Source organism: Felis catus, chromosome B1 (genome assembly GCF_018350175.1).
Source record: "Felis catus isolate Fca126 chromosome B1, F.catus_Fca126_mat1.0, whole genome shotgun sequence".
Lineage (NCBI taxonomy): Eukaryota > Metazoa > Chordata > Mammalia > Carnivora > Felidae > Felis > Felis catus.
In genome coordinates, this window is record NC_058371.1 from 106,026,415 (window position 1) to 106,051,872 (window position 25,458).

The window sequence follows — 25,458 nt, forward strand, 5'->3', positions numbered from 1 at the left end:
CCACAGAAGATGTAAATAGCCAAAGCAATCTTGAAAAATAAATGCAAAGCTGAAAGTATCACAATTCCAGACTTCAAGTGATATTATAAATCTTTAGTAATAAAAACAGTATGGTAATGGAACAAACACATAAATCAATGGTACAGAATAGAAACACAGAAATAAACCCACAATTGTATGGTCAGCTCATCTTTTACTAAGCAGGAAAGAATATCCAATGTGAAAAAGCAAGTCTTCAACAAATGGTGTTGGGAAAACTGGACAGCTACATGCAAAAGAATGAAATGGACCACTTTCTCACTCCATACACAAAAATAAATTCAAAATGGATGAAAGACCTAAAGATGAGACCTGAACATATAAAAAGCCTAGATGAGAACACAGGAAGTAATTTACTTCACATCGCCCATAGTAATTTCTTTCTAGTTACGTCTCCTGATAGTTTTCTAGATAAGTCTCCTGAGGTAAGAAAAATAAAGTAAAAAACAAACTATTGGGGCTATAACAAAATAAAAAGCTTCTGCACAGTGAAAGAAACAGTCAACAAAACTAAAAGGCAACGTATGGAGTGGGAGAAGATATTTGGAATTGACATATCTGCTAAAGGTTAGTATCCAATATATATAAGGAACTGACAGAACTCAAACTCCAAAAAGAAATAATCCAATTAAAAAATGGGAAGAAGATATAAACAGACATTTCTCCAAAGAATTCATCCAGATGGCCACCAGACACAAAAAAAGATGCTCAACATCACTCATAATCAGAGAAATGCAAGTCAAAACTACAATGAGATATCGCCTTACACCTGTCAGAATGGCTAAAATAAAAAAACACAAGAAACAAGTGTTGGTGAGGATGTGAAGACAAAGGAACCCTCTTGCACTGTTGGTGGGAATGAAAATTGGTGCAGCCACTGTGAAAAGAGTATGGAGATTGCTCAAAAAGTTAAAGAATGAATTACTCTATGATCCAGTGATCACACACTAGGTATATACTTAAAAAATACAAAAATACTAATTCAAAGGGATACATATACCACTGTGTTTTTAGAATTATTATAGATAGCCAGGATATGAAAGAAGCCCAAGTGTCCACAGATAAATGGATGGATAAAGAAGATGTAATATATATACTACATCCATCTATATACACATATATATATATATATATACACACACACACAATATACAAAATATATATACATATATGTGTGTGTGTGTGTGTATATATATATATATATATATATATATATATATATATATGAAATATTCCTCAACCATAAAAAAGAATGAGGGTCACCTGTGTAGCTCAGTTGGTTAAGCATCTGACTCTGGATTTCAGCTCAGGTCATGATCTCATGGTTTGTGAGTTCGAGTCCCACATCAGGCTTTCTGCTGATGGTTCAGAGCCTTCTTGGGATTCTCTCTCTCTCCCTCTGTCCCTCTGCCCTCTCTCTCCCTCCCTCCCTCTCTCTCTGAAAATAAGTTTAAAAATTAAAAAAATAATAATGAAATCTTTTTATTTGTAATGACATGGATAGATCTAGAGAGTATAATGTTAAGTGAAATAAGTCAGAGAAAGACATATACCATATAATTTTACCCATATGTGGAATTTAATTTTTATTCATTTATTTATTTTTAATTTTAGAGAGAGAGAGAGTACACACAAGTGGGGGAGAGGAATGGAGTCTGAGAAAGAGAGAATCACAAGCTGTCTCCATAGTCAACACAAAGCCCAATGTGGGGCTTGATCCCATGACCCTGGGATCATGACCTGGATCAAAGCCAAGAGTTAGACATTCAACCGACTGAGCCACCAAGGTGCCCTCAAATATGGAATTTTAGAAACAAGTGAGCCATGGAAAAAATCAAGAGAGAGAGACAAACCAAGAAACAGACTCTTAAATATAGAGGACAAACTGATGGTTACCAAAGGGGATGTGGAGTAGGGTGGGTGAAATAGGTGATGCGGATTAAGGAGGGCACTTGTTGTGATAAGAACCAGGTGATATATGGAATTTTTGAATCATTATATTGTAGAGTTGAAACTAATAATACTAACTGTATATTAACTATACTGGAATTAAAAAGTAATAAACTTCAAGACAATCAGAAAAATGTAAACACTGATTGGATCTTTAAAGGTATCAAAGATTATGGTTGATTAAAAAATAATTTATAAAATATTCAGTTCAATATAATGATGGGACAACCAATGAGAAACACCAATAGGTAATTGACAATGCTGAAGGGACTTCAGGGGAATTAGGGACATACAGATTTATAATTCTTTCACAAAGTCTGATAAATAATAAATTAGAACTTTTAAGAGGAAAATATGTCAAGAAGAAGGAGCTGTGGCTTCACTCTTTGAAAGGTTTATCTTTTAAGAGTTTGTATAGCAAGATGAGGTATTGAAATGAAACAGCAAAAGCCCTAGGGGTACAAGGTAACTCAGCATATTATTTCACTAAAAAGACCATGAGGGAAATCATATTTAGAGGAAGGCTCAACAGTGTTCAATACTATAGAGAGTCAAGTGGTAAAAATGTTGAGAAAGGACCATCAAGTACAGCAATAAAAAACTATTATTGGCATTTAAAAATCAATATTCTAGTATATGTTCAAATGTAAATGATAGTAATCCCTCAGAAGCTTATTTTATTAGAATAAATTGTTTCATGTTTATAAATATAGGGAAATATGTGTGTTTGTAGTCAGATGAATGGATTGGAAGAATAAAAAATTTATTTACTTATTTTTTTAAATATGAGGGAGGGGCAGAGACAGAGGGAGTGAGAGAAAAAGAATCCCAAGCAGATTCCATGCTGTCAGTGCAGAGCCTGATGGTCGGGGAGGGGCTTGAACTCATGAACCATGAGATCATGACCTGAGCTGAAATCAAGAGTCAGACCTTTAGCCATCTGAGCCACCCAGGTGTTTAAAAAATAAAAACTTTAGAAGTGCTAGGGTGATACAAATGATGGAAGGAAAAAGAGTACAGTGAATTTGAAAGAAAGTACAAATTAACACCACCTGGAGAATCACCCTTGTGGAAAATAGGATCTCAGATACAAAAGTGGATAAAGAGGGAATCAAATATATAAATGGAAAAAAGAAAGAATTCTGAGTTTGAAGATCTCTATTCTCTTATAAACATATGAGCTTCTCAGTCAGTCATGGAGAGAGGTAAAAATTTACTTAGCATTCAGCTTACCATCTTAAACATTTTTCAGTGTACGTTTAAGTAGTGTTAAGTATTTTCACTTTGTTGTACATCAGATCTCTGGAAGTTTTTCATTTTGCAGCAATGAAACTCTATATCCACTAGATATTAATTTCCCTTCCTCTCTTCCACCAGCCCATGGCATCTACCATTCTTTCTATTTCTGTGATTTTGACATTAGGTATTTTGTATATGAGTAGAATCATATACTATTTCTCTTTTTGTGACTGACTTATTTTATTTAGCATAATGTCTTCAAGGTTCATTTATGTTCTAGGATGTGACAAGATTTCCTTTTTTAAGGCTGTATGGTAGTCCATTCCTATCAACAGTGAATAAATATTCCAACTTTTCTGGATCTTCATCAGCACATACTATTTTCTGTTCTTTTCATACTGACCATCCCTGATTGGTATGAGATGGATGATATTTTGGGGGTTTATTTGCATTTCCTTACTGATTAGTGATGTTAAACATCTTTTTCATGTGCTTACTATCCATTCAGATACTTCTAGATTTATAGCAAGAGAGTATTTATTTATTGCTCATAGTACAGTCTACTTTGGACCTGTAGGGATTGTTCTCCTCATGGTGATTCAGTGACACAGACTTCTCTATCTTGTCATTGCACTTTCTCTAGGTACTAGGAGTTATTTCCTCCTTTCTATTCAACCAACAGATGGAGAAGGGAATATGCTGTCTTGGAAATCTGTTTTGGCCAAGCTTGAAATCAACCACAGGAAAAAGTCTGGAAAACCTCCAAAAGCATGGAGGTTAAAGAACACCCTACCAAAGAATGAATGGGTCAACCAGGCAATTAGAGAAGAAATTAAAAAATATATGGAAACAAATGAAAATGAAAAGACAACAATCCAAATGCTTTGGGATGCAGCGAAGGCAGTCCTGAGAGGAAAAAACATTGCAATCCAGGCCTATCTCAAGAAACAAGAAAAATCCCAAATACAAAATCTAACAGCACCTAAAAGAAATAGAAGCAGAGCAGCAAAGACACCCCAAACCCAGCAGAAGGAGAGAAATAATAAAGATCAGAACAGAACAATACAGAATCTAAAAAGCTATAGAGCAGATCAACGAAACCAAGAGTTGGTTTTTTGAAAAATAAACAAAATTGATAAACCTCTAGCCAGGCTTCTCAAAAAGAAAAGGGAGATGACCCAAATAGATAAAATCATGAGTGAAAATAGAATTATTTCAACCAATCCCTCAGAGATACAAGCAATTATCAGGGAATACTACGAAAACTTATATGCGAACAAACTGGACAACCTGAAAGAAATGGACAAATTCCTAAGCACCCACACACTTCCAAAACTCAATCAAGAGGAAATAGAAAGCTTGAACAGACCCATAACCAGTGAAGAAATTGAATCAGTCATCAAAAATCTCCCAACAAATAAGAGTCCAGGATCAGATGGCTTCCCTGGGGAATTCTACCAGACATTTAAAGCAGAGATAATACCTATCCTTCTCAAGCTATTCCAAAAAATAGAAAGGGAAGGAAAACTTCCAGACTCATTCTATAAAGCCAGTATTACTTTGATTCCTAAACCAGACAGAGACCTAGTGAAAAAGAGAACTACAGGCCAATAACCCTGATGAATATCGATGCAAAAATTCTCAATAAGATACTAGCAAATCGAATTCAACGTCTTATAAAAGAATTATTCACCATGATCAAGTGGGATTCATTCCTGGGATGCAGGGCTGGTTTAACATTCGCAAATCAATCAACGTGATACATCACATTAATAAAAGATAAGAACCATATGATCCTGTCAATCGATGCAGAAAAGGCCTGTGACAAAATTCAGCATCCTTTCTTAATAAAAACCCTAGAGAAAGTCACGGTAGAAGGAGCATACTTAAAGATCATAAAAGCCATTTATGAAAAGCCCACAGCTAACATCATCCTCAATGGGGAAAAACTGAGAGCTTTCCCCCTGAGATCAGGAACATGACAGGGATGTCCACTCTCACCGCTGTTGTTTAACATAGTGTTGGAAGTTCTAGCATCAGCAATCAGACAACAAAAAGAAATCACAGCCATCAAAATTGGCAAAGATGAAGTTAAGCTTTCACTTTTTGCAGATGACATGATATTATACATGGAAAATCCGATAGACTCCACCATTAGTCTGCTAGAACTGATACATGAATCCAGCAAACTTGCAGGATACAATATCAATATACAGAAATCAGTTGCATTCTTATACACTAATAATGAAGCAACAGAAAGACAAATGAAGAAACTGATCCCATTCACAATTGCACCAAGAAGCATAAAATACCTAGGAATAAATCTAACCAAAGATGTAAAAGATCTGTATGCTGAAAACTATAGAAAGCTTATGAAGGAAATTGAAGAAGATATAATGAAATGGAAAAACATTCCGTGCTCATGGGTTGAAAGAATAAATATTGTTAAAATGTCAATACTACCCAAAGCTATCTACACATTCAATGCAATCCCAATCAAAATTGCTCCAGCATTCTTCTCGAAGCTAGAACAAGCAATCCTAAAATTCATATGGAACCACAAAAGGCCCTGAATAGCGAAGGTAATTTTGAAGAAGACCAAAGCAGGAGGCATCACAATCCCAGACTTTAGCCTCTACTACAAAGCTGTCATCATCAAGACAGCATGATATTGGCACAAAAACAGACACATAGACCAGTGGAATAGAATAGAAACCCCAGAACTAGACCCACAAAAGTATGGCCAACTCATCTTTGACAAAGCAGGAAAGAATATCCAATGGAAAAAAAGACAGTCTCTTTAACAAATGGTGCTGATGCATAGGGGCACTTGTACCCCAATGTTTATAGCAGCACTCTCAACAATAGCCAAATTATCGAAAGAGCCAAAATGTCCATCAACTGATGAATGGATAAAGAAATTGTGGTTTATATACACAATGGAGTACTATGTGGCAATAAGAAAGAGTGAAATATGGTCCTTTGTAGTAACGTGGATGGAGCTGGAGAGTGTGATGCTAAGTAAAATAAGCCATACAGAGAAAGACAGATACCATATGGTTTCACTCTTTTGTGGATCCTGAGAAACTTAACAGAAACCCATGGGGGAGGGGAAGGGAAAAAAAAAACAAAGAGGTTAGAGTGGGAGAGAGCCAAAGCATAAGAGACTCTCAAAAACCTGAGAACAAACTGAGGGTTGATGGGGGGTGGGAGGGAGGGTAGGGTAGGTGATGGGTATTGAAGAGGGCATCTTTTGGGATGAGCACTGGGTGTTGTATGGAAACCAATTTGACAATAAATTTCATATATTAAAAAAAAAGAAGTCAAGCCCTTCAGAAGAATAGTATTTCTACTTGATATCTACTTGATAACACATGTAGGTTTATAAACCCAAAATAGAAGATCCTGTTTCACGAGGATATACTACACCCATTTCCAATGAAGGTAGAACACAAAATAAAGTTGTCCATTTTTGGCATTATTATTTAGCTTTATTTTTGAATTACTTGTCAAAATAATCAGAAAAGAAAAAAAATAAGGTTAAAATTATCCAGAAAGTAAAATTTACATTTTTCAGATTTAATAATTTTGTATCTTGTAAGTCTAAGAAAATCAACTAAAGATAATCTCAGAAAGTCATCACATTAGGTAGGGGCACAGTTAATGCTTACACTTGCTTATTTTTCAGTAAGGCTCTGTTAACTTGACCTCTGTGGTAAAAGCCTAACTTCACCAACCTGTATTCAGAATGGTGTTATCTGCTTTTACTTTTTTAATTAAGTTAACACGGTAATCATTCATTCACTTTTCACCTCAGCTCATTTTTCCATCTCTCTTAAGGTTAATTTTCTCCTTGAAGTTTCCATCTTTGGCTGAGACTATTCTGCATATATATGAAAACCAAGTGGCATATTTAATTTTATTTCTCTCTTAGAAGTTTACTCTTCCTCAAGGAAAATAACTTTTTATTTTTCATGTTAAACCAGACTGATTAAGTTTTAGCCATTTGAATTATATCTAAATTTATAATACTATATGCAAATAGAGTTATATTAAAAACTTGGTAAACTACCATATTTTAATCAACAAAGTTGTATTAAAAGCATTGATTCTTTGGTATATCAAAGTAATAAAAACCATTTCACAAAGGGCACTACTCGAAGCCTAGATGCATCAATCTAAAAGAGAAAATATGGAGATTTGTGTGCTATTTTCAAATATCTTCAGTCAAATGCTCTACCCCTGAGCTATACCCCCGTATTTTCAAATGTCTGGAGGGTTACATAATAAACAGACATTTACAGTTGATTTAAAGTCTGATAACTGGAAAAACAAAGTCTCACAGGCACCTAACCAATTTTTAAAATTTGTCTACTTGTGCAACAATAATTTATATCAAAAATTTATTAGAAAACTATGCCAAAAGACAAGTGAAGCCTGATATTTTATAAGGAAATTGTAATTAATGACATGCTAAATCACAAAGAAAATATATGGAAACTAGTTTAATAATGTGGACCCACATTCCTAGATTTTTATAAATTAGTTTCAACATGGGAAAAGGGAATGGGAAAAGTTGTCATTTATCAATCAACTATTCTCAAAATGAGAAATCTAGAATCATTTAAGTAGAGAAGCAGATATTTCAAACTCAGATTATTATTGATTAAAAACATAAGTTACATTAGAAAAAAATGCAGCTGTGGAGTTAGGTCACCAAGATGGTGATATAGTTTATTCAAACCCTACAAAACAATAACTAATAACTGTTCATGGACAAGACAACAATGAAAGAATTTTAGAACATGGGAATGAGGTTGAAGAATCCCCCTTGCCTCAGCTACCACCACAAAGACCAGGACAGAGTGCATTAGAAGGGTAAGAGTAATTGCTACATGCTATTTGCGCTCCCCCAGCCTTCCATAGAACCATGCCAAGAGGTCTTCCCTGGGCCTCTGGCTCCTGCAGTTGAAAAAAGAGACTGGGGGTGACATCTAGCCCCAGCAACATTTTGGGTCACTCTGTCGACCTCCTTTTCTGGTTTTGCCCTTAGAGATTACAGGGGAATCTGTGGGGCTCAACCACTGGGTATCTGATTATATTGAAAAGAGAATAGAACTTTCAACAACCAGCACTCAAATCTTGGCACACTGACTTCCTTCCTACAGATACCACTGTGTAGCCTCAACTAACAGTTTTGCTCCTCTGAAAAACTAAGTTGGTGGTAGTCTCACCAGGGAACATGATGGTGTGCAGTGTGGCCTGAGTTAGGTCCTCAAATGAAAAATTTTGCTGGCCCTTGAGCCTGGTCTGATCATGCCCAGGCAGAAGAGCTAAGTCCTAGCACCACCTGCTTCAGACAGGGCTCTTAGCCTCTCCCAACCAGAAAGCCTGTTGGGAAAAATTGGGGAGGTGCCTGAAATGAGCACTTCCAGTGCTAGTATGGCAGGAAACTTGTGTCATAGCCCCATGTGAAAGGAAGGGCTGATGAGACCACCTGGAAGCTGCTGCATAACCCAACAATGCTTCGGGTGAGAAGTGAACAGCCTAAATTATGACTCCCAGAGTGAAAGCTTTGGTCCTGTTGAGCCAGGGAACTTGAGGCATGGGCCAGATTGAGTTATGAGCACAAAGAACCTTAGTGTCCTTGAAACTATTTCTCCCACTGAACCTGGGACAGGAAACTAAATTGTAGCCCCACTTATTGCTGAATAAACCTTCTGCTTGCCTAAGTAACCTTACCAGAATACATAGGAAGCTGCATAGCACATCCAAAGCCCTGCTTATAGTGGCACTTGAACACAGAACAGAGATCATAGTTTTCCGTCTGTAGAACAAAACTGATGGCCTCACTTGGCCAGGATATTCATATCATACTCTTGCCTGATTTGGGAACCCTAACAATGAGTCATGTATGCCCTGGGGCTCATTATGTTGCCTGCCATTACAGGGAAGCTAATTTATAGCCCTGTCTCATACTAAATATAGTCCCCAGTCCCAGCCATCTAGTAAGGCTGACCAGAGAATTTGTACAACCAGAGAGCCCATCCTACCACTTCACAAAGGCAGGGGAACATGACAGCAGTCCTATTCAACTGTTCTCAGCTAGGGATACGACTCTGCACTCCCAACCTTAGAACTTACACAGTTGTCTCATCCCAAAATAGACACTAATAGCAGGTCCTACCTGCCCACAGATATTACCAGGATCAAAACCTGACTTCACAGCTGACTGATGAAGAAGTCTCTGTCAAAGAAACCTGCAAAGCTTAGAAGAGGAGATAACTTACTCAAAGGGACACATATTATCAAAGTGAGGAATAAAAGTTCATAAAATTCAGGTAAATATGACACAACCAAAGAAAATTAATAAAGCTCTAATAACTACTTTAAAGAAATGGTGATTTATGGACTGTCAAAGGACTCAGAATAATCTTCTCCAAGTAGTTTCATAGACTTCAAGAACACACAGATAACAAAGTAAAATTAGAAAAACAATGCATGTACAAAACAAGAAGTTCAACAAAGACACAGAAACTGTAAACTAGATTTTAAACTAAAGGCTGTAACAAGAGATGAAGAACGTCATCATATCATAATTATGGCGTCTATCCATCAAGAAGAGGTAACAATTGTAAATGTTTATGCACCCAATTTGAAAGAACCCTAATATATAAAACAATTAATCATAAACATAAGCAATCTTATCGATAAGAATGCAGTAATTACAAGGGACTTTAATACTCCACTTAAAGAAATGGACAGATCATATAGGCAGAAAATCAATAAAGAAACAATGGCCCTGAATAATACACAGGACCAGATGGACTTGAGATATATATTCAGAACTTTTCATCCAAAAGCAGCAGAATATACATTATTCTTGAGTGCACATGGAACATTCTCCAAGATAGATCACATACTGGGCCATAAAACAGTCCTCAATAAATATAAAAGAATTGAGATCATACCATGCACATTTTCAGATCACAAAGCTATGAAACTTGAAACCAACCACAAGAAAAAGTTTGGAAAACCTCCATATGCATGGAGGTTAAAGAACATCCTACTAAAGAATGAATGGGTCAACCAGGCAATTAAAGAAGAAATTAAAAAAATATAAGGAAACAAATGAAAATGAAAACATGACAGTCCAAACCCATTGGGGTGCAGCAAAGGCAGTCCCAAGAGGAAAATACATTGCAATCCAGGCCTATCTCAAGAAACAAGGAAAATCCCAAATACAAAGCCTAACTGCACACCTAAAGGAACTAGAAGCAGAACAGCAAAGAAACCCCAAGGCCCGGAGAATAAGATAAATAATAAAGATTAGAGCAGAAAAAAAGCAATATAGAATTAAAAAAAAAACAGTAGAATAGATCAATAAAAATAAGAGCTAGTTTTTTGAAAAAATAAGGAAAATTGACAAACCCCCTAACCAGACATCTCAAAAAAGAAAAGAGAGAGGACCCCAATAGATAAAATCATGAATGAAATTGACATCAAAACCAACCTCTCAGAAATACAATTATCAGAGAATACTATGAAAAATTATATGCCAACAAAATGGACAACCTGGAAGAAATAGACAAATTCCTAGACACCTATACACTACCAAAACTCAATCAGGGAAAAATAGAAAATTTGAACAGACCTGTAACTAGTGAAGTAATTGAATTGGTTTTCAAAAGGCTCCCAACAAATAAGTGTCTTGATCCAGATGACTTCCCAGGGGAATTCTACCAGACTCTTAAAACAGAACTAGTATCTATCCTTATCAAGCCGATCCAAAAAATAGAAATGGAGGGAAAGCTTCTGGATTCATTCTATGAAGCCAGCATTACCTGATTCCCAAACCAGACAGAGACCCCACAAAAAAGGAGAATTAGAGGCCAATATCCCCGATGAACATGAATGCAAATATTCTCAACAAGATACTAGCAAATAAAATTCAACAGCATATAAAAAGAATTATTCACCATGATCAAGTGGAATTCATTCCTGGGCTGCAGGGCTGGTTCAATATTCGCAAATCAATCAATGTGATACATCACGTTAATAAAAGAAAGGATAAGAACCATATGATCCTGCCAATAGATGCAGCAAAAACATTTGACAAAATACAGCATTTTTTCTTAATAAAAGCCCTCAAGAAAGTTGGGATAGAAGAAACATACCTAAACATCATAAAAGCTATATATGAAAAGCCCACAGCTAATATGATCCTCAAAGGGGAAATACTAAGAGCGCTCCCCCCCGAGAAGAGGAACAAGACAGGTATGTTAACTATTACTTCTGTTGTTTAACATAGTGTTGGAAGTCCTAGCATCAGCAGTCAGACAATGAAATGAAATCAAAGGCATCAAAATTGGCAAAGAAGAAGTCAAACTTTCACTTTTTCCAGACAACATGATACACTACATGGAAAACCTGAAAGACTCCACCAAGAAGTTGCTAGAACTGCTACGTGAATTCAGCAAAGTTGCAGATACAAAATCAATGTACAGAAATTGCTTGCATTTCTATACTCCAAGAATGAAGCAACAGAAAGAGAAATCAAGAAACCAATCCCATTTACAATTGTACCAAGGACCATAAAATACCTAGTATAAACCTAACCAAAGATGTAAATGATCAGTATGCTGAAAATGATAGAAAATTTATGAAGGGAATTGAAGAAGACGCAAAGAAGTGGAAAAACATTCCATGCCCATGGATTAGAAGAATAAATATTGTTAAAATGTCAATACTACCCAAAGCAATCTACATATTTAATGCAATCCCAATCAAAATTGCACTGGCATTCTTCTCAAAGCTAGAACAAGCAATCCTAAAATTTGTATGGAACTACAAAAGACCCTGGATAGCCAAAATAATGTTGAATAGAAAACAAAAGTAGGAGGCATGACAATCCCAGAATTTAGCCTCTACTACAAAGCTGTAATCATTAAGACAGTATGGTATTGGCACAAAAACAGACACATAGACCAATGGAATAGAATAGAATAGAGAACCCAGAATTGGACCCACATATGTATGGTCAACTAATTTTTGACAAAGCAGGAAAGAGTATCCAATGGAAAAAAGACAGTATCTTTAGCAAATGGTGATGGAGAACTGGACAGCAACATGAAGAATGAAACTAGACCACTTTCTTATATCATACACAAAAATAAACTCAAAATGGATGAAAGACCTAAATTTGAGACAGGAAACCATCAAAACCCTAGAGGAGAAAACTGGCAACAACCTCTTTGGCCCCAGCCTCAGCAATTACTTGCTCAACACATTTCCAAAGTCAAGGGGATTAAAAGCAAAAATGAACTATTGGGACCTCATCAAGTTAAAAGCTTCTGCACTGCAAAGGAAACAATCAACAAAACTAAAAGGCAACCAAGGGAATGGGAAAAGATATTCGCAAATGACATATCAGATAAAGGATTAGTATCCCAAATCTATAAAGAATTTACCAAACTCCACACCAGAAAAACAAATAATCCAGTGAAGAAATGGGCAGAAGACATGAATAGACACTTTTCCATAAAAGAAATCCAGATGGCCCACCGACACATGAAAAAATGCTTAACATCACTCATCATCAGGGAAATACACTGAGATACCACCTCATACTGGTCAAAGTGGCTAAAATGAACAAGTCAGGCAACAACAGATGCTGGTGTGGATGTGGAGAAACAGGAACCCTCTTGCACTGTTGGTGGGAATGCAGACTGGTGCAGCCACTCTGGAAAACAGTGTGGAGGTTTCTCAAAAAATTAAAAATAGAACTATCCTACGACCCAGCAATAGTACTATTAGGAATTTATCCAAAGGAAACAGGAGTGCTGATTTATACTCCAATGTTTATAGCAGTGCTTTCAACAATAGACAGATTATAGAAAGAGCCTAAATGTCTAGTAACTGATGAATGGATAAAGAAGGTATGGTTTATACATACAATGGAATACTACTTGGAAATGAGAAACAATGAAATTTTACCATTTGCAGCAACATGGATGAAAATGGAGGGTATTATGCTAAGTGAAATAAGTCAGCCAGAGAAAGATTATATGTTTTCATTTATATGTGGAACTTGAGAAACTTAACAGAAGACCATGGGGGAAGGGTAGGGGAAAAATAATTACAGAGAGGGAGGGAGGCAAACCATAAGAGACTCTTAAATACAGAGAACAAACTGAGGGTTGATGGGCATTGAGGAGTGCACTTGTTGCAATGAGCACTGTGTGTTGTATGTAAGCAATGAATCACCAGAATGTATCCCCAAAATGAAAAGCACACTGTACACACTGTATGTTAGCCAATTTGAGAATAAATTGTATTTAAATAAGTAAATATTTTAAAAATCCTAGTCTTGAAAAATACAATGACTGAACAGAGGAATTCAATACAGAGCTTCAAAAGCAAACTCAACCATACAGAAGAAAGAATCATCAACATGGAAAATAGGATATTTGAATTACCTAGTCAGAGGAATAAAAAGAAAAAAAATGAAAATGAGTGCATAAAGCTTGAGACTTATAGAACACAATGAAAAGAAACAATATCCATATCAGAGTAATTCCAAAAGGAGAAGAGAAAAGGACAGAAAGTATATTTAAAGCAATAATAGCTGGAGGCACCTGGGTGGCTCGGTTGGCTAAGCGTCAGACTTCAGCTCAGGTCATGATCTCATGGTTCATGGGTTTGAGCCCTGCGTCAGGCTTTGTGCTAACAGCTCTGAGCCTGGAGCCTACTTCGGATTTTGTGTCTTCTTCTCTCTGTCCCTACCCTGCTCACACTCTGTGTCTGTCTCTCACAAAAATAAAATAAACATTAAAAAAATTAAAAAAAATAAAAAGCAATATGGCAGATAATTTCCCATACCTGGAAAGAGAAATAGACATTTAGATCCAAGAGGCTCAAAGTACCTCAAATATGTTGAACACAAATATGGCTACACACACACATGCCCACGTATACATATAATTAAATTGTCAAAGTCAAAGACAAAGAAGAAGTTTAAAAGCAGGAAAAGAGAGAGGTATAAGGGAACCCTCATAAGACTATCAGTGGATTTATTAACAGGAAGTTTTCAAGTCAAATTAGAATGGCTTGACATATTCAAAATACTGAAAGAAAAGCATACTGTTGAAAAAGAATACTGTATCTAATGAAGTGGTCCTTCAGATATGGAGAGATAAAAAAATTTTTGAACAGAAAAAAGTTGAGGGAGTTTGTTAATGCTAAACTTGCCTACAAAAGATGATAAAGGGAACATTCTAAGGGGAAATAGAAGAACACTAATTAACATCATAAAACAAGAATGCATTGCAGAACTCACTGGCAATAGTAAATATATACTCAAAATTGGAATCTGTAATATGGTAATCATGGTGCATACTTCACTTACAACTCTAGTTTAAAGGTTAAAAAACAAACATAATAACCATAACTATAATAATCTATTAGTTGTATAACATAAAAATAGGTAAACTGTAACATTAGTACCCTAAAATGTGAGGGGAGGAGATATAAAATTATAAAGCCTAGGAATTCTATTGAAATTAGGTTTTTATTAGTTTGAAACAGGGTGTTACAATTTTAAGATAGTTTATGTAGGGACCATGGTAACCACAATGGAAAAATCTGTGGTAATTATGCAAAGGAACATTATAAACAAGTTAACACATAGTGACATCAAAAGACAAAAAGAAAGCAGGAAACAAGGAACAGTGGATCTACAAACAACCAGAAAACAATTCAATGGTAATAGTAAGTCCTTACTTATTAATAATTACTTTAAAATAGAATAGTTCTCCAATCAAAAGACATAGAGTAGCTTAATGGATAAACAATAATAACAACAAAATAAAACTCAAAACAACAAGAAACCAATATCTAGTGATACGTTGTCTATAAGAGATTCACTTTAGCCTTAAAGACCAATCTGTGAGTGAAAGTATGGAAAAAGATATTTCAAGGAAATGGTAACCAAAAAAATCAGGAGTATTGATACTTATATCAAGCAAAATAGGCTTTAAACAAAAATGTTAAAAAAAGAAAAAGAAAAATGTTCACTATGTAATGATAAAAGGGTTGATACATCAAGAAGATAGAACAATTGTAAATATTTATGCACCCGACAACAGCTCATCAACAAAACACGTAAAAATTAACTAAAAGGAGAAATAAAGAACAATATGATAATAATTGGGGACTATAATACCCTACCCTCAAAATGGATAGCTCATCCAAGACAGAGGAGCAACAATGAAACAGGGGATTTTGAACAAGACTATATGCCAAAATGTACTGAAGACACATACAAAATACTCTGAAAGCAGAATACACATTCTCTTCAAGTACACATGAAACATTTTCTAAGATGGACCACGTGTCAGGCCACAAAACGGTGTTAGCAAATTCAAGAGGGTTTGAAATCATACCAACTATCTTCAGTATCTTCTGTAACCACACTGGTGTGAAATTAAAATTCAAAAACAGGAGAAAACTGAAAAATTCACAAATACAGGGAAACTAAACAATGCTGTCCTGAACAACCAATGGCTCAAAGAAGAAGTTAAAGGGGAAATAAAAAAGTATTTGGAGACCACCAAAAATGAAAACACAACATATTTAAGTTTATAGGACACAGCAAAAGCAGTGCTAGGGAGGAAGTTCATCACAATAAATACCTACATTAAGAAGCAAGAAAGATCACAAATAAACAATATAACACAACATCTTAAGGAATAAGAATAAATTGTATTACAAGTTAGTAGAAGGAAGAAAATAATAAGGATTAGAGCAGAAATAAATGAATAATAGGAAAATAGGAAATATTAACCAATCTAAGATTAACCAAACAATTTTAAAACATAAAATTGACAAATCTTTAGCTAGACTAACCATGGAAAAAACAAAAAGGACCCAAATCAATCAAATTATAAATGAAGAAGGGGGCATTACAACTGATGCCACAGATAAACAAATGCTTATAAGAAGCCACTATGAACAACTGTGTACAAAAAAAAAGACAACCTAGAAGAAATGGAAACATCTTACCAAGAGTGAATGAAGAAGAAACAGAAATAGGCCAACTGCAAGGAGACTAAATCAAAACCCAAGCGAAATAAAATCTACCAATGAAGTAGAACCCAGATGGCTTCATTGGTGAATTTTACCGAACATTTAAAAAATCAATGCCAGTCCTTCTCAAACTCAAATTCAAAAGAAAAAAAAGGAATATTCCCACACTCATTTTACAAGACCAGCATTACCTTGATATCAAAGCTAGAAAAAGGCAAACAGAAAACTATAGACCAATATGCCTGGTGAATATGATGCAAAATTTTTCAATAAAATACTAGTCAATTGATTATTACAGTACATTGAAAGGATTATTCACCATGATCAATTGGGACTTATACTTAGGATGGATGCAAGGATGGCTTAACTATATGCAAATCAACATGAAGCAATACACTAATAGAATGAAATAAAAACAATCATATCATCTCAATAGATGCAGAAAAATCATTTGACAAAATCTAACATTTATTTATGATAAGAACAAACAGACTCTTAAGTACATAGAATAAATTGGTGATTGCCCGAGGAGAGAGGGGTGAGAGGATGGGCAAAATTGGTAAAGGGAAATGGAATGTACAAGCTTCCAGTTATGGAATAAGTCACAGAGATGAAAAGTATAGCACAGGTAATGTAGTCAGTAATATAGTAATGACATTGTACGGTGACTATGGTTATCTTGGTAAGTAAACATTTAGTAGTCTACAGAATTGTCAAGTCAGTATGCCACACACCTGAAATTAATAAAACATTGAATGCCAATTATTCTTCAAAAAAAGACACATGGCAAAAGACTGAATAGACATTTTCCCCAAAGAAGATGTATGAATGGCTAACAGATACATGCAAATATGATCAACATTATCAGGGAAGTGCAAATGCAAAACCACCATGAGATATGCCAGATTAGAATAACCATCACCAAAAAGACAAAAGATAAACAACGCAGAGGATGTGGAGAGAAGGGAACCAATGTACACTGTTGGTAGGATTGTAAACTGTTACAACCACTGTGGAAAACAGTCCTTAAGGGTCCTTTAAAAAACTTACAAATAGAACTACCATGTGATTCAACAATTTCAGTTCTAGGAATATATCCAAAGGAAACAAAAACTCTAACTGAAAATACACACCTACGTTTATTACAGCATTATTTACAATAGCTAAGGCCTGGATACAACCTAAATATCCACTGATGGGCAAATAGATAAAAAGTTGTGGTATGTATGTGTTGTGAGTGTGTATACATATATATAAATACACACAAACACACACACGCACACAGTGGTATATTATTCAGCCATCAAAATGAGGAAATCCTACTATTTCCAACAACATGGATGGACCTAAAGGGCATATGCCAAATGAAGTAAGTCAGAGAAAGACAAATACTATATGATCTCATTTATATGGAATCTAAAGAACAAAAACAAAAACCAAACTCATAGGAAAAGAGGTCAGATTTGTGGTTATAAGAGGCAGGGGGTCGGGGGTGGGGAGGGAAGATTGGAAGAAGGTGGGTAAAATGTACAAACTTTTAGTTACAAGATAGATAAATACTAGGGATTCAAGGTACAACATGATGACTACAGTTAACACTGCTGTATGATATCTATGAAACTTGAGAGATTATAAGAATCTCATCTCTAGGAAAATTGTTTTCATCTATACAGGATGATGGATGCTAACTAAATGTACTGTGGTAATCATTTCACAATATATATAAGTCAGATATGTGTTCATGTCCTTTTTTTGGATAACGGCCACAGATTTCTGTGCAGAATTATAAGTAGTAATGCAAACAACTTAATTGTAAGTGAAAATTTGGAATGCAACCATTTTCCCACCTATAGCTGCTTAGACTATAGAGCTAAATGTCTGTTTATCAAGAACAGCATTATATGACCACACAGGTTTATACATATATGATGATGCTTAATTTTGAAAACTAACCAAGACCACATTTGGTTTTACATTTATAATAGGTAAAGATTCTTTTGTATTTTCGTTGACTTTTTCATATGAAAAAATAATTTTTCTGTGGCATTATTAAATTTTTTTTTAATGTTTATTTTTGAGACAGGGAGACAGCATGCAGGCGCGAGAGTGCCCAAATTGGGAAGGAGCAGAGAGAAAGAGGGAAACACAGAACCTGAAGCAGGCTTCAGCCTCTGAGCTCTCAGCACAGAGCCTGATGCAGGGCTCAAACCCACGATGTGGCATTGTTTTTATATTATCCTAAAACATCTAATCAGTCACTTATGCTTTCTGATTTATTTAAGCATTTACTTGTTTCAGGTGTGTAATTACAGAATATAAATGTATAACTTTTTTAGAGTCGGTTGGAACCAATAGTAAAATAGATTTCTATCTGTGGAATTTAACACTAATGACACTGTTATGTAAAAGTAGCTTTACAGTGCATAGTTTTAATTAAATATTCTCTTAGTTTTTCCCAAAAAAAACATGCATTTGTTTTGCTTCTTTCAGTTTTGCGAATCAACTAAAGTGAAAGGGATAAACTAAACACACCGAATTTTAATGCAAAAACGTGAAAGAGTCAAAAGCATTTAGTGCTAGTGTGTAATCCAATACAAAGAATCTTGTGGTTCAAAGAGGATTTGGACTTATACCACAATTTCTTCACTGGAATGATTCACTAGTTCTTGAAACAGTCGTGACACTCCTGACAGCAAAAAAAAAAAAAAAAAAAAAAAAAAAAAAAGTAATAGAGGAAAATTTATTTAGTGATGGGGTAGGAACACATTATCAGTATCACATATCTTTTGATTAGAATCTATTTCTTAGATATGCAGAAATGCAGCACATTTCATAAGCTGTTTTACAATGCTTTACTAGGAAATAGACCATATTGAACATAAGTACACTCTGAAAACTGTTAGACTGACAGTTTACATTTCAAGATTTCCTTTCTGTTAAGGCAACTTTAACCCAGACAGTTTCTTAAATTGAGTTGCTTAAAAACACCAAGTAAACTTGAAAATTGCTGTATTATGCACATTAAAAAAATACCATACTTCTCATCCTAAGGGATACTTCAATCAGGAAATAAATTCTGTTAGTAAGAATCTCAACTGCAGTAACCTATGGTTTTAGTTTTACAGACAAGAATATATCAATTAGAGGATACAAATTGTATATACAACAAGTTGTATATTTCTTTATACTTTTGGCAAATAAAATGAGATGAAATAAATTTGGGGCCAGAGATACTCCTATCCTGTTTTGCTTGAATAATGGTGAGAGAGATTACTCATTATTTCCCTTCTAAAATAACAGTAGCATGAAGAGTTTCCAAGAATATTTTTGCAATTAATTGATATTTAGTTATATGGATAAAACTTCTTTGAGGAAAGAAATGGCAACCCAAGAATTTCATGGTACAAAATATAGAAAGCTTATTAGGGCTAACTGTCATCTCAATATTTACAAAAATTAAAGACTAATTTAGCAGAATAGATTTCCTATAGTATGTGAAAATCAGTATAAAAGATAAACACTGTTAAAAGATTTATCCACAATTTTGAAACCTTATCAGTAGCTTCAGTCATCACCATCATCATGTTCATTATGCTGAACACTTTCTGTACCCTCAAATCTACACTTAAGCGTTTTATCGAAGATAATTCATTGTACAAAGCTATTCTCAAATACTAGATTTATTCGCTTGCTTGAGTTACAAAAATAAAGGACTGAAAACTAGAATGTTTTAAACCTATTTCCATAAAACAAAGGCAGAAAATAAAGGATATCTATAATTTCTATGGTTTTTGGTACATCTATGAAGATTTCTAGAACATAAGATTGATACATACAGTGGTTCATAAAGGCCGTTCTTCCCACTGTTTATGTGATAGGTGCTAAGAGCACAGCCTAGGGGAATATGGAGATTTATTTCCAGCACCATGCAGCTAGAGAAATTCTTACTTTTCCAGGGGAATGCTCTTTCCCCCATACTAGGTTACTCCCTTTCCCACCCCAGAGTTAAAGGGCAGCAGCTTCAATCATTCCAACTGGTGTTTAGATGTACATTCCATCTACAGCTTAATTTTTTATAGTATATGTTTTGCATCATTGAATACATAACCTATACATACTTTATTATATATATGTAATCATAAGTTTAATAAGCTGACAAAATTACCTTACAATTTAATGTCAAAGAATGCTTCCATAATATAAAGACAATTGAATATATTGAAATCCATCACTGTATTAGGCCCTAATATTATCAAAAATTTACTAGTTCAGAGATTTAGGAGAGTAAACAGCACACAAATAGAGAAAATGAATAGGTGAAAGATACGTTCCCTAAATTTTATAGTAATTCTTATCATTTTAGTTCATCTGCTCAAATAAAATAATAACTATTTATTCATTAAATGGCAACTATGCAATACACATTTTATATAATAAAATATACATTTTAAAATGGAAAGAACACATTAGGGTCCAAGATAATGAACTTTCAATTACATTTGATGATTATGACCTCTTTTTCAACAATTTAACATTTTAATTAAATTTTTAATTATTTTCATTTCTAAGAGATACCCTTCATTGTTTGGTACTACAACCTCATTAAGTGGTTTTCCCCCACAATTTACAATAGCTGGCTATAACTTTTTTTTTAATGTTTGTTTATTTTTGAGAGAGAATGCACGCAAACATCAGTGGGGGAGGGGCAGAGGGAGAGGGAGACAGAATCTGAAGCAGGCTCCAGGCTCTGAGCTGTCAGCACAGAGCCTGACGCGGGGCTTGAACTCATGAATTGTGAGATCATGAGTTATAGACCCCTGGCTATAACTTTTAATATAATTTCTCAATGACTTAAATCTGTACTATTCACCTTAAACTAGGAGTTTGTAAAAATTATGAAATGATTAATCAATTAACACATCACTGACTATATTTTAGGTACCCTATACATTAGTATTCAAATGTAAATGTTTCGGAAAACACTCATGACATGAAGGGGTATAGAAGATCTGTAGCCATTTGATAGTTACAAGTGTTTGAAAGACAAAGCAAGTCACAAAAATCTGACAAAATCAGGTAACCTGGAGGTGAAACTATACAATTTCTTGTTTCCATTGAAGATACTTAGTAATTTCTTGGGACTATTTTGAAGATTTTCATAGTTTTCCTTTTACTGTATTTGACTTATTGGTTCCTTTATCAGTTTAATGTAGCTTAGATTAATAGTGGATCAGAAGTTGGCTTAGTGTTATAATTTATACAATTGTCTTAATTACATTGTGTCCTTATTGGGAGTATGGAGACCCGATTTTTTAAAGGCATATGCATGATCTCATTATTTCTTCAACTGCATTTGCAAAATGCATTCCTGCTCATTATAATGCAGCACTATACCATCTATGAAAATTAGACTTTAGGTGGTCAAATTTTTAAAAAAATTAAAAACAACATTAACTGCTTACAAAAAAAGAATCCTGAAACTTGGTTTTCTTTACACTTTCTTTACAGTTTTGAAACCAATAAAAATTGAACACAATCATTTAGCCACACACACACACACGCACACACACACACACACACACACACACACAGGCCGACACTCATGTCTTAGATTGAAAATAATGTGTTGCTTTTTTAACTGCAAGGAGATTCTCTTACAAACAATATTCTGTGGTGAGGAGACTCTAAGATGGCCTTCAATAATTTCCACCTCCTGGTATTCCTACTGACTTGCTTCTAAACAATAGAATACAGTGAAGATGCCACTTCTGTGATTAGATTAAAGACATTTATAACCTCTATCTAGCCGATGCTATTTACTCTTTTCCTTGCTGGTTTGATGAAGCATGATGCCATGTCAATGATGCCCATGTGGCTGCAACTAAGGGTGACCACCAGCCAACTTCCAGCTAGAAAATGAGACTCTCAGTCCAACAGCCCATAAACAAATCAATCCTAGTAACAACCACATAAATAAGCTTAGAATTTAATCATTTCCCAGTCAGGCCTTGAAATGAAACATAAGGCCTAGTTGATACCTTAACTGCAACTTCCTGAGAGACCCTGAAGTCAAGGACAAATCTAAGCTGTGCTCAGATTACGGGCTTTCAAGAACTGTGAAATGATAAGTGTGTGTCCTGTTGGCCCTTAAGTTTGTCATAATTTGTGATATTGCATACATAACATTTGTTTTGCACTAGTTTTGGAAAGAAATCTATCAGTTTTCCTCATAGTTTTCCATGTCCACACCAACATTTTGGTATTCAAGTAATTTTTAAGTGGATCTGATCTCTTACAACTTATAGAACAAGGAAATAATCACTACTGTTCTATTGAAGAAATCATGTGTATAGTTTATCATGTATTAATGTAGTCAAATCCTTATTAACCTAAAAAATTAAATAAAGAAATTTCATTCCAATATTGCAAAGCATGTTCAAACCTAATTATCAAGAGTTTATAGTTTATAGATAGATATTAAAAGAAAAGGGGCGCCTGGGTGGCTCAGTCAGTTGAGCATATGACTTCAGCTCAGGTCATGATCTCACAGTCTGTGAGTTCGAGCCCCATGTCGGGCTCTGTGCTGACAGCTCAGAGCCTGGAGTTCGGTTCAGATTCTGTGTCTCCCTCCCTCTGCCCCTCCCCTGCTCATGCTCTGTCTCTTTCTCTCAAAAATAAACAAACATTAAAAAAAATTAAAAAAAAGAAAAGAAAAAGCCTATTTTACCCATATCTGAAGAGACCCAGACTTGAGTCTGGGGGAAAAAATCAAGTAGTATCTTGAGTTCCTCAGCCTGTCATAGTATACATTTAAGACTCTCAATCTAGGCAGGAACGCCAAGTCACCATGTATATAATGACTTATAGAGAACTTTTTTACCTCAGTAATAATAAATGTGGAGGCTCTCAAAGTCTAGCAGTTTTGTAGAAATTGAATACACTATTAATCAAAAAAGTTGAAACGCTGATTTCTTTCACATTTTTGCTAATTCATTATGTTCAGCTTTGATTCTCCTATGTTAATTTAGCCTGCATAGGATAAATTTAGTGCTTCATTTGAAAATGTATGAAATTGTAATTGACAGTATTTCACAATTGGTTGATTCATTAAGTGGTTTAAAAATGCATATACACCAGAGCACTAATACAAGACAATATGTAAAATATACTCAGATTTAGCAATGAGAAAAATTTACTTTAAAAAAAAATTCAGTTTATTTTTGAGAAAGAGAGAGAGACAGGCAGAGTGTGAGCAGAAAAGGGGCAGAGAGAGGGAGACACAGAATCCAAAGCAGGCTTCAGGTTCTGAGCTCTCAGCACACAGCCCGACAAGGGCTTGAACTCACAAACCAGAGATCATGATCTGAGCTGAAGTTGCATGCTTAACTTACTGAGCCACCCAGGTACATCAGAGAACATTTTACTTTTAAGATTGGAAAATATGTCTCAAGGAAAATAAAATGAATTCTGTTTTATAAAAACTGCTTACATTATATGAAGAAAACGTATTCCAGAAGGAGAAAAAAGTCTCAATGGTAAAAACGTGACATGCCTATTACAAGGTGTCTTGATGGAAAAGAGTAAGGGGAATTGTTGGTAGATAACTGAATGACCCTTAACAATAATCAGTCAAACTAAGTATGAGTCAGGTAAATGGATTTGCATGTACTATTAATAGTGAACAGAGAATGATTTGGTCACTGTGTCTGGTAGTTATTCATTCCTTATCAATACACATGGTACTTACACAGCCCCTGGTTATCGTATGTGCTGGCTCCTGTTCTGCTCTCAAGCAACTCTCGGTCTAGGGGAAGAAATGGCAAAGATTTGCATAAGTCACAAGGATTTTTTTTTTTTGGATAATGAGCACATAATTTATAGTGAGGATTCTCCAATGATCTTGCCAAATAGCTACTAAAACAGATAATATTGTGTATGTGTACCCTAAGGGGTTAAGATGTGAATAAAATATTAAATGCTTTTGGTGTTTGCCATTAATGAGCAAAATGAAAATTAATCAAACTCCAAAAAAAGAAGGGAGATAAATTCGAATGAGGTACAGGAAATTTAAATATAATCAAAATGCATTCATAAAAGTTGGCCATCATTTTGGTAAGAATTAACTTTCAATTAGGGCAGAAATATGAGCTAATAACACTTGATTCCTTAAATTTACTGGTCATGGAGAGATTTGCTTACGATGGTGCCAGTCTCACAGTCCTCACTAGATTTCTAAATTTCTGATACTGTGAGATAGAAGAAAGTTTCTATCTTGACTTTTGTAGAAGAAATAAAGTGGAAGACGAAGGTACCAAGTCAATGTCTGTCTTGGGATCTTAATCACTTTCACTGTATTTCCTACCATCTGTTTTACATTCTCATGCAAGTCCTTGTTTCGAGGCTCCATCCTCTCTGTTTCCTACAGTTCCCAATTGTCTGGCAGAAGTTACCATGGAGAGTCCTCCCTCATTCCCTTCGGTCTTCCAAGGTCTCTTTATTACCACAAAACTTCCATTTTTCTCCTAAAAATTGTTCTACTCATTGGTACAAACTCGTTTGCTCTTTGCTTCAAATGGCATTTCTTGAACCGAGTGATGAAATCCACCTTAACTCCTGAATTTAGAAGTACCCCTATGAATAAGTCATTTCTTTCTTCCTGTTTTAACAATAGCCTTCTGATGCAATTGTGAACTATATTTGTAGTTCAGTATGAATAACCACAAGGGAGACAACCTATAACAGGAGAAAAGTGCATAGATCAATGCACTGGTGACAATATGCTAGTACAGGAAAAATGCCATGGCATCTTTCAAATTCTCATTGATCTATTTGACCACAGCTAGATTTGGTTCAAAGATTAACAAACAAACAAAAAACTAACTTGCATATAAGCTTGGAAAGATTCTCTGATCTCTGCTTCAATTATAGAAATTATAATTTCATTATAGAAGAAAATAATCACAAGTTACAAAGTTCACAAAGTAATTGTGTCACAATACTGACTCTTGATAATATCAAGAGTTTTTTGTTATATTTTTAATCCAAATTTTCAAATTAACAATTTAGATAATTTATATACTGAAAAAATTTTAAATTGTAAGCTTTACTTCAAATATCTTAAACATAAGCTAAGACCAAAATTTA

At 34.8% G+C, this 25,458-nt stretch overlaps 1 long non-coding RNA gene across 1 annotated transcript in view; it reads right to left on the reverse strand.

Annotated features, from left to right (window-relative positions):
* The window catches only part of LOC123385231, a 112,380-nt gene that overhangs the window by 66,990 nt on the left and 19,932 nt on the right, over positions 1-25,458 (reverse strand). Inside the window, exon 2 of the long non-coding RNA XR_006597426.1 lies at positions 24,062-24,118. This is a non-coding gene — a long non-coding RNA (uncharacterized LOC123385231). The remainder of the gene's footprint in view (positions 1-24,061; positions 24,119-25,458) is intronic.